At 47.8% G+C, this 11,589-nt stretch overlaps 1 pseudogene; it reads left to right on the forward strand.

Moving 5' to 3' along the window:
• Positions 1-2,186: 2,186 nt before the first annotated feature.
• On the forward strand, positions 2,187-6,291 carry LOC103633774 (uncharacterized; annotated as a pseudogene).
• The last annotated feature ends 5,298 nt before the right edge of the window (positions 6,292-11,589 follow it).

The following is an 11,589-nucleotide window of genomic DNA, read 5'->3' on the forward strand; positions in this document are numbered from 1 at the left end:
GCGCTGGCCTTCCGTCCTCGGCACGTAACGTCCCACGAGCCGCACCGCCCAGTCCTCCGCATCACGCACAAAGGCGGCCGGGTCCCGGTTCCGCAAATTCAGTGCGAAGGCAGGACTTCGCACCACCCTTCCTCCGTGAAAAGGCATCTGGCGAGGGCACACCTCGCCCAACGCCCAGCCGTGCGCCAAGGGCCAGACCCCGTACGCCACGAACTCTTCAACTAAATCACGCCCACTACTCTGACCGGCGGCGCACCGAAGGGCCCCTTCGTCTGCATCCTCTTCTGCCACTTCAAAGGGCGGATACGCAGAGTAATAATGAGAGCACATCTCAGACACGGGGAGTCCCTCATGGTCTTTGACGGCACCCTCAGCAACGTAAAACCAAAATTCATTCCAATTGCCCCACTTGTTGCGGGCGCACGGAACCAACTCCACTACTGGCATTGTGGTCTTGCCGGTCTTCGGCGTGAATGTGCATGACCCGAACTGGGCAACTCCGTCCCCAACCATCCTCTTCTGCCAATGCAAACAATAATTCTTCGCAAAAACTTGACGGCTGTCCGCCGTACGAAGTCGTCGCCCAGACATACTTCGCCAGCGCCACCATGGCATTCGGTGTCAGCTGATGTATTTGAACGTTGAATCTACGCAGGACTTCGCCAACAAACCGGTGCGCAGGCAAGCGGAGACCGGCGGCGAAGAACGCCTCGAAAACGACCAACTCACCCTCTGGCTCGGGGACTTCCTCCGTCCCCGGAGCACGAGCAACTCCGCCGCCAAAGTAGCCCAACCGCTGCATATCTTCAACGCGGGCTGACGTCATCCGTGACACACCAAAATCAACAGAGTCGCCGGCGCGCAACTCCTCCACCATCAAGCTACTCAACGTCTCCTCAGACGAGGCGGCCGCCGGCGGCGTGGTATCGGCGGAAGAAGAGGAGGACGGCATTGCTACGTACCGTCGGCGGCGACGGGCGGTCTGCTTCACTCGAGCCAGAACTCCGGTGAGCAAAAGGAGCAGCGGAGGAAGAGGAGCAGCAAGACGGCGGGCGGCTAGGGTTTTCACGGAGCGCGGAAGGCAAAGTTCGAACAGCGCCGACACCGCCCCCCCTTTTATAGGCAGGGCGTGGCTCTTCGGGAAACCCGCAATCCGACAGGGCGCGACGCTTCGGGAAACCCGCAATCCAACAGTACGCCGTCCATCAGCGGTCACATCAAAAACCCCCTCGGAACCACTTCGAGCGAGGGCAGCGTCTCCGCCATCTAGCGACGTCTTCGGCACCAGGTGACTTTGTCGAATTGGTCCCTCGGAGGGCAAATGTTGGGGCAAAGGCAGAGACGCCACCCTTCGCTCGAGGCCTTCGCTGATAACCGCTGGTCAGACAGAGACAGAACAGGCAGGGACACCCTTCGCTCCATTCGGCACCAGACGAAGACCGGCGACGAAGTCATCCCGCAGCGCGGCCTCGTTCAGCTCTGAGGCCCACGCGTGATCTGGCCCATTGTAACGGGCCCTGCGTGGCCGCCTTTGTGTTACGGGCCTAATCTGTAAAGGCATGCTTGTAATTACAGCTTGTAACCCCGCTTTATGGGAATATTCTGGGGATAAACTAGGTGTCTGAGGGCACATGCGTCCTTAACACAAGGCGCTGGGCACTCAGATACCTATAAATACCCCCGCACAGTGCCCGTGAGAGGCTAGATCAACAGAGCTATTTGCCCCCGAGCACGTAACCCTGTTGTCACCACTGTTCATCCTTGTTGGCTTCCTTGCTGCTGAGAGCAAGTTCCAACAACGGCGAACTCCGCTCCGCCCGACCCAGGGCTCGGACTCGGGCTAAGTCCCGGAAGACGGCGAACTCCGCTCTGCCCGACCCAGGGCTCGGACACGGGCTAAGTCCCGGAAGACGACGAACTTCGCTTCGCCCAAACCAGGGCTCGGACTTGGGCTCAGCCCTAGAAGACGACGAACTCCGCTTCGCCTGACCCAGGGGCTCGGACTCGACCTCGACCACGGAAGACAGACTCGACCTCGGCCTCGGAGGAGCTTCCACATCGCCCAACCTAGGGCGTAGACCAGCCACGTCAACAGGAGGCGCCATCATCACCCTACCCCGAGCTGACTCGGGCCGCAGGGAACGAGACCGGCGTCCCATCTGGCTAGCTCCGCCGGATAGGCAACGATGGCGCCCCACGTACCCTGTGATGGTTGTCCCTTACGAAAGCAAGAGGACGTCAGCAAGGACTCAACCGCTCCGACAGCTGTCCCTCCGCCAGGCTCCATCGCTCCTCCGACGGCCACGACATCACACCAGCTGGGTGCCAAAATCTCTCCGGCTGCCACAACGGCATGTACTTAGGGCGCTAGCTCTCCTCCGCTAGACACGTAGCACTCTGCTACACCCCCATTGTACACTTGGATCCTCTCCTTGTGCCTATAAAAGGAAGGACCAGGGCCCTCTTAGAGAGGGTTGGCCGCGCGGGGACGAGGACGAGACAGGCGCTCGCCTGGGGCCGCTCGCTCCCTCTCCCGCGTGGACGCTTGTAACCCCCTACTGCAAGTGCACCCGACCTGGGCGCGGGACGAACACGAAGGCCGCGGGATTCCCACCTCTCTCACGCCGGTCTCCGGCCGCCTCGCTCTTCCCCCTTCGCGCTCGCCCTCACGCTCGACCCATCTGGGCTGGGGCACGCGGCGACATTCACTCGTCGGCCCGGGGACCCCCCGGTCTCGAAACGCCGACAGGAAGTGCAACATCAATACAAATGAGAACTCAAAATTGTTTTGATTCAAATTTGGCATATATGGATCATTCTTTGCCACCACTTGGTTTGTTTTTGCAAATCAAACTCAATTTCCTATCTCTAAGTCAAACACACTTGTTGAAACATAAAGAGAGATATTTCAAGAGAAATTGATCGAAGATTCAAAAACTCCCCCTTTTTCCCATAATCAAGCCTTCTCCCCACAAGAGACCAATGTTTTGACAATAAGTGACAAACAGGAGTATTTAGACAAACAAAAACTCTAACTCTACTATTTTCAAAATACTCAAGTGGTAGCTGATCCATTTCTTGCTTTGGCCTTTATTTTCTCCCCCTTTGGCATCAAGCACCAAAACGGGATCAATTTTGGCCCTTTAACCCCATTGCCTCACCAAAATCTTCAACTAAGAGTAAAAAGGCAATAAGAGTACAAAGATGAACTTGGAATTAGTTACTCTTTCATCGGAGTGCAGTGGAAGTCTTGCATGGTCCAAGTCCACCTTTTCCCTTTCAAACCTCCTTTGAGACTAAATTAAGCAAACTCAAGCACACAGTTAGTCTCAAAGGGTCAAGTTGTAGCACATCTCCCCCTAAATATGTGCATCACTTGCAAATGGATTTGTTAGGTCCGGGGAGTGCTTGTACAACTTGAGCACCATAAATAGGCAACAAAATGCATTAAGGAACATGATCAAGGCATAAAACACATGTATGCTAGAAATCAATCCAGGTTCCGCGAATCTAAGACATTTAGCTCACTACGCAGCCTGCAAAAGGTCGACTCATCTAGAGGCTTGGTAAAGATATCGGCTAGCTGGTTCTCATTGCTAACATAAAACACTTCGATATCTCCCTTTTGCTGGTGGTCTCTCAAAAAGTGATGCCGGATGTCTATGTGCTTTGTGCGGCTGTGTTCAACAGGATTATCCGCCATGCAGATAGCACTCTCATTATCACATAGGAGTGGGACTTTGCTCAGATAGTAGCCAAAGTCCCTGAGGGTTTGCCTCATCCAAAGTAGTTGTGCGCAACACTGTCCTGCGGCAACATACTCGGCCTCAGCGGTGGATAGGGCAACGGAAGTTTGTTTCTTAGAGCTCCACGACACCAGGGACCTTCCTAAGAATTGGCACGTCCCCGATGTACTCTTCCTATCGACCTTACATCCAGCATAGTCGGAGTCTGAATATCCAATTAAGTCAAAGGTAGACCCCTTTGGATACCAGATCCCGAAGCAAGGCGTAGCGACTAAATATCTAAGAATTCGCTTCACGACCACTAAGTGACACTCCCTTGGATCGGATTGAAATCTAGCACACATGCATACACTAAGCATAATATCCGGTCTACTAGCACATAAATAAAGTAAGGACCCTATCATAGACCGGTATGTCTTTTGATCAACGGACTTACCTCCTTTGTTGAGGTCGGTGTGTCCATCGGTTCCCATTGGAGTCTTTGCGGTCTTGGCATCCTTCATCCCAAACCGCTTGATCAAGTCTTGCGTGTACTTCGTTTGTTAGATGAAGGTCCCATCCTTGAGTTGTTTCACTTGTGTAACACCCCAGGTGTTTATATTCCGCTCGACGGTGAGTACGGATTTAAGCACGTAATCAGTGGATAAATCGGATGTAAATTTTAAACATCTTCGCCTTTCGCGATTTTAATATCGCATCTATTTCGTCTGTCGCGAGTTCGACATCGTTTTTATTTTATTCGGGCTCTTCCAAAATTTTCGTGATATTCGGAACGTAGTTGTTCCGAAAATTGGTGCATCCGATGGTTATTTAAAATTCATCGCTCGCCCGAAGACGTATTTGAAAACTTAGTTCAGCCCTCTGAGTTCGTCCCAAACAAATTAAATAGAACTTGACTACTAAAGTTTTTAGGTGTAAAATAATTTAGTCTCTTCTCGTGAATCGAAACATCACGTTGAGGGTTTATTATTGTGGTTGGTTTCCAGCAAATTATCCTCAACAGATGTATCGGGTGTCGAGTTGCAGAATACAATTTAAAATATCAGTCCTGATTTCGTTGGGTTCGGTCTGTGTGTCTTGTCTCGATCTAAATCTTCAAATAGAAATAATAGGTACGAATTCATCTGATTTCGGAGTAGTCATCGAATCAAGTTGTGTTCAAATATTGTTATCGATCTCGTTTTGTTTGACCCTTTTATACATCTTTTAAACCATGATTATACAACCTCAAAATATCTGCATTTCGTTTTAGTCTAAAAATGGAAAAGAAGGAAAAAAAAAGCAAATTCCCCCACCGCCCAAGCTTCTAGTTTAATTTCCATCATACACAATCACTTTTTCCAGAAAAGGTTGGCTTCTGGAAAATATCCTCCACGAGATTTTTTTTTCTCCTTGTTCGGTCTTCACCAGGGAGTGCACATCTTCATTTTTCCTTGCTCCTCACACCATCGCCTCCAGCGACCAGCCCCCTTCAGTCGGCCGTCGTTCCCTCGTCGATGTCCAGGTTCTCTCCCGCCGCTCTTCGAGTGGAGATTTTTCAGCGCTCAGCCTTATCTCGTCTCCGTTCCTCCTCCTCTTGATATTTCTTTACCGTCACCGCCCCTGCTCCTATTTAACGCGCGCGCGCAATCCTGCTTCTTCCCCGCGCGGCAGTCTCCCAGCTCCCTTGCGCGCTCGTTCTGCCGCGCAGCCTCAGCGCCGCACACCTGTTCGCCATGGCGTTGGCCGCCGCGCTACTACCAGCCGAGCTCGCCTGGCCGAGCTCTCTGCTCACCATGGACGCCCAGCAGTTTTTTTTCTTCCATCGCGCAGCACCAGCTTCCCTCTCCCATGCCGACACGTTCCGCTCTCTGTTGTTCCCAGTCCGTCCTGGCTGCGGGCGCGCTTACCTCGGACAGCCATGGTGCTCTGCGCCCCGAGCTCTCTGCGTGTCGCGCCGTTCCTAGCTCCCTGGCGCGCGCGAGTTCTTCTGCTAGCACTGCTCCCTGCGTCGCGCCCAGCTCTGTTGTCGCGCGAGCTCCACCTTCCTTAGCCGATGTGCCTCTCTGCTGGTCGGAGCTCTAGCATGCCGCGCCCAGTCCTGCTCCTTGTTTTTCTCTGCGACGTGGAGTCTCCTCCCCGCGTTCGGATCTCGCCTGGTCGCCGTTGTCGCTCTGCTCGACGTTCTGTGCACCCATTTCCCTGCTGTTGTGTTGACCGGAGTTTCCTGCTGGCCAGCGTGTCCTTTCGGCTCGCTTGGCCTGAATTCCCATCGCGTCAACGATCTTGACGGGTATCGTTATTCGTCGTCGTATCGTGCGCAACAGTCCTAGATCTGTGCCGTCCTGGTCTTGTTGTCGACATCGTTCGCCGTGGCTCAACTTGCTAGTTCGTCGTTATTTCATCGTCACGTCGTTTGCCGTCGAGTCGTCAAACACGTCATCCCCTGCTCGACCCCCACCTCACCAGCTCGCTCCAAACACGATCTCGTCGTCGACCCACGTGCCCACGACGTGCTCGTCGATTTCGATGATTTGATTTCCAATTTCGTGCTGCTTATGTCGACCCTCGGAACTCCTTGTCGTACTCGACCCCGCAAGTCTCCATCTCGTCGTCAATCCGTGCGTCAGCAAGAAATCCCAAGAATCGGGTGAAGACGAAGCTAGCAGCGCGATATTTCCTAGGCGTTCGACAAATTGCCTGGATCGGAAAATCGCTACCGATCTCGCGGATTCATGTCAGCGGTTGAAACGGTAAGCTGATGAAGTGTTTAGAATAGTTCGAACGTTAAATAAATTAATGTGTTAATGCGATGCTCATTAGGTGCTCGATAAATTGCTGAGTCACGAAACTCTCGTCGACTTCGCAGTTCTTGCGATTATCGAGCCAGATTCAGCTATGGCGAATTATTTCGCTATTCCAGTCACTTAGCTGAATTAGTGGACCGAGTAGAATTTTGGTAGACATGTGTGATGATAAAATATTTTAATCACTTATAAAGATGTAGTATAATTTATAAGGCAAGGGATTAGTTCAGAATTTAATTAATTAACTAATAAGTTGTGATTAGGCTAATTGTATTAAAGGTGTATAATTTGTTGTTTTGTGATGTTCGCGTTAGGTTTGGTTAATCTAGAGAAGCATAATTATTGCGCTTAATCGTACGTCGGTAACTAGTGTTTCCGTATAAAATTGTACAACGCCTCGTCACTAGGTGTTTAATACGCTATCGTATAACACTATTTAGATTTGTGTTATTCCTGTTTATATGCATTCATGTGCATAATGCATTTCATTCAGGTACATTGATTAACCACGAGATGCGGAGAACTTGAGTCAAGTCGACCCCAAGCGTGGACTACTCCGCATGGTGAAGCTAATGGACCAACCTGAAGATGGTTAAATCAAGCGAATGTTCGGTCGAGGGATACTCGTCAAGCGGACGTCATCTAACAAACACTAACCTAGTGTTTATTCCAGGCAAGCCCCGGTGCATGCAACCCCTTCCTTGTGTTTTTAAATACTTTTCGCACACTTAAGTCTAGTGAAATGTGCATTAGGTTTATAGGAGTTGCTTGAAACCCTTTGATGCATTGCCTTCCTTGATATCCATACCTTTATAGATACTTCTGGTGAAGTATCAAAAATATGATTTACAAAAATGCTTAGCCCTGCTTAAATCTTGTGGATAGAGGTTGTCTTTTGCAATACTGCCTAGCTCAGGGTTATCCTGAGGAAGGATGGCTTCTACCTGCAAGAATATATTTTCATTGGGAGCATGGTGGGATCTTACTGCAAAGTTCCCTGTGATGCTCTTTTCATCCTAAGGAACACAAACAATCCTAAGGGTGGAAGTACTTAAATCGGGACTTGGGCTAGGAACAGGTGATGTTCCGTCCGGGTCAATTAAGGATTGGATGCGTATGTAGGCCTGTTGATCAAGGACTATCTTAACTAGCCACATGTCCTGGAAATGGGACAGGGTAAGCTTGAACCCGGCTATTCCATACATGAAAAGACAATCGCGCACTGGGAGTGGAGAGATGGCGAGAGTGGCACGTACCCTCCTGGCAAAGGACCGCCTAAAAAGGGTGGTGTGCTCTCGGGTGGCGCGGACCTGTTCATGCAGTGGAGGATCCGTGGGAATGGTAGACATGCAAGGTTTACGAGAAACATATGTCGTGTGGTTAGAGATCCTCAGCTGAGTAAATCGATTCGGATCGCCGTTATATCCCCGGAGAGTGGAGACTTGATCTCCGACCTACAACCTAAGTCAGGATGTGAACCTCATGAATAAAAATGATGTTGTATTGATGAGATGGTGAAATTAGACCAGATGCAAACAGAGTCTATTAATATTTAATCTGGCGTTAAAATATTGAAAGTAAGGACTCACTTTAGTAAGCTATTTCTGCAAAAGTATCTAAGTTGATTTTTGCTAAAGCCTCTCCTTGATTCCCAAATCCAGCATATCCTTGAGAGTCTTTTCTTTAGTCGGGTAAGTCTTGCTGAGTAATTCCATACTCAGGGTTTTATTCCCTGTTGTTTTTCAGGTTATAGTTTTGTGATGCTGTGATGGTGTTAAGTGCCGGTGGGCTCGGCCTTCTTATATAAGTATACCTCGTCTTTACCTTCTTATTGAGGATGGTCACTTGAGCTAGCATATATTTCAAACTTATAAATAATTTATAACAGTTTAAAGTTATTTCTTTGAATCACCTTTGTAATCACTTCGATCATACAAAGTAAAATTTTTGTAACTTGTAAAATTTGGTAATAAGATTTCCGCTGCAAAGATGTTGATGTGTGTGATTTGTGTTTACTTAATCCCGCGGTTCTGGTTGTAAGTGGTTTATCCGATGTCCTTGGGGCAATCGGACAGATCCTGTTAAGTTATTTAGTGCACATGCATAGCTGTCTCAGGTCTTTGAGACAAGGACAGGTGCATGTGGGCCCAATAACTTGGGAGGTTCTGCCACAGCTGGTATCGGAGCTGGATTAAGTATATACGGTCACATATGTATTTTCAAAACAAAAGTTTTGGTTTTAGAAAATCTATTTTCAACTAAACCCATTGTTTGGTTTGAAAAAAAACAATTTTGAAAAACTATAATGCTAGCGACATCCTCTGTTAAGCCCTAAACTAAGGACTATCAGGTGGCTTAGTTGAAAACCATAACCCATAATCGGGTGGGTATTGCATACATGTGTATTGTTATTTTTAAGGCCATTCAGTTTTGAATGGAATCGACGCTCAAGGTAATGTGAGATGTGAGAGCATGACCGAACAAACGTCGGTCTAGGGAAGTGCTTATTTGTAGCGCTTGATTATATACATGTTACACATATGTATATATGAAGGCTGCGATGTGGAGTATTTACTTTTCTGGGAATTCAGTACCCCATGGACGTGTATGGGTATACAGACATGGGAATACTGAAAAGTGTAATGTACTTGTAACGACGCACCTACGCTCAGGTAAGAAGGTGAGTTACCATAATGAGTTGCCCTATGGTTAAAGTGTGGCAACGGCGCCTATGCGTAGCTCGGCGCTTAATGATGAGCTGGCCTCCATATAGCAATATATGGAGTATAAACTGTGATAAACTGCCATGTGTGAACTGCATCATGGGAATTGGGCTGCAATGGAATTTTCTGCAGGTACACTAACCTCGAAAACGTATGTGTAGTTGACGGCTAGCAAGATACCGAGAGAGAACGTATGCCACCGACATAGAACGTTATTGCCACAGTGTGTTGGCAAAATCAGTGAGGACGAATAGGACGAGCATGCATCCTGATTGTTGCATCATGTTTGTCACCTATACACCCAAAATGCTTCTCTCATCTTTATTCCAGCAACCATTGATTGTAGATAATGTAGTATAATGCGGTATTATGGACTTCGATAAAATAGATGTCCTCCGTTCTTTAGATAATCTATTTGGGTGTCATATGTGTTTCCCTTGTACTGGAGGTGCCGATAGAAGGTTGTGACCTGTTTGTTTAAACCAAAAATTAGGCCATGTTCTTATTTAGTGAACCATGACCCAAAGTTGATTTTTCCGTTATCACTCCATGACCAAACACATAAAAATAAATGCCTAGATAATTTCTTTGTTGGACCTAAAGTGTACCCGGACTTGAAACAAGAATCTCGAGTCATGTCTCCATCCTAAACCATATCCTTATTCAGTTGGTGCAAGTTGATGTCTCTATTCCAGTTTGCCTGTTCTTGAAGATTGCAATGTTGTTTTATCAATCTAACCTAGGAAAAGCAAGTCCAACCATTTTCTTGAATTTGATACCTTTGGTTTCCTCATGTTTATCGAAGGCATATCAACTTAATCCTTGACCTTGTGATCTCTGCGATGGGCATAGAAATATGCTTGGGGCTGAAGTTACAGTCTCCCATCGTACTCCCTCACCACCCAGTTTAGGTTATGGCCATGCCTTGTTCATTTCATCGGGCCATGATCTATTTGGCTCTCTACTTGTAACCATTCATACAGGTGGAGTATCTCTTTGTATATTATCACCCTTGCCCAGTCTATTTGTGTTGTGCGAGATTTCTTATTAGTTATGTCTGGTAATGGTGTTATGACTAAAATTGGTGGTGCTGTGACGAAACCGAGGGCCTCCTGTGGACGATCGACACACGGTTGTGCTGCTCGGCACGCGCTGGTATCACGGTTAGTAGTTGTGATCCATTATGAGACTATGTCAATGCGTTATCTTAGCACAATATTTTTTTTGCTACGTGAGATTGTTATTGGTGCCAGTTCGGTAATGGTGTCATGGTTAATGACTTATGGTGCCGCAACGAAACTGAGAGCCTCCTGTGAATGCGCACACAGGACTGTGCTACTCGTCGGATGCTGGTATCAAGGTCTCTGGTCATGATCCATTATGGAACTACACTGATGTGTGATCTTCCATGGATACCTTCCTTGAAACAATTTCTATGTTGTTTGTCGAGTGACCAAGCAACATCTATCATCACTGTTGGATCAAACGGGCATACCACTTTCATGTGTGGTCTTATGTCTTTTGATCTTGGTAGTGACTACTCATACAAGTTCCCTTTACATCCTTTGTGTAAAGGTGAAGACTTGGAGCTTTTTAGTGTCGAGAGACAATTGATTAGCTCTCAAAATGAAGATTGATTTTTCCCTGCTGTTGAGATGCAGGAGTTTATTCATTCGCTCTCTTATTTAATCCAAGTATTCCCTAACCAAGTGGATAATTCATCTCACATGAAGAAACGGATGAACAACCTGACCAAATGGATTCTTGCCCAAATGCATGACCAACTGTTAATATGAGTAAACTCTCAACCATTGGCTTATCGATGCTACTGAGAGGACTTACTCAATGTCAAAAGTAGTTCAACAAGTTGGTTTTACTAACTTGTAACTGCATTGTGAACAAAGGTTGAGTTTAAAGATCGTTTAATCGAGTTGTCTAAACTCACTTTGGTTCAACCCATCCTAAGAAAGTTCTTACAAAGATCAAGTTAAAATCGACTGATAACCCCTAGTCATCGCTCTAGTCATGCCTCAGTTGTCTCACGTGTGCTTTTCCAGCATGTGTGATCAAGTCGAGCCATGCCTAGTGCTTGATAAAATGGACTGGTTGCAAAGTCCGCATCTACAGATCCCTCCGCTGGTGATTTTCTCGAATCTATACCATCTTTCGTGGACTTGAATTCTCGGGTTAGCCACATGCTAACCGTGACAGTATTCGACATCCACACCCGTCCCCTATGCTATGAATTTCCTGTAACCACTTGTTAGTAAACCTCTTTCTGTGTGTTTTACCCAAGAGGTTGCATCTGATTCTGTTTGGGTAAAGTCGCATATC

Source organism: Zea mays, chromosome 7, assembly GCF_902167145.1.
Source record: "Zea mays cultivar B73 chromosome 7, Zm-B73-REFERENCE-NAM-5.0, whole genome shotgun sequence".
Taxonomy (NCBI): Eukaryota; Viridiplantae; Streptophyta; class Magnoliopsida; order Poales; family Poaceae; genus Zea; species Zea mays.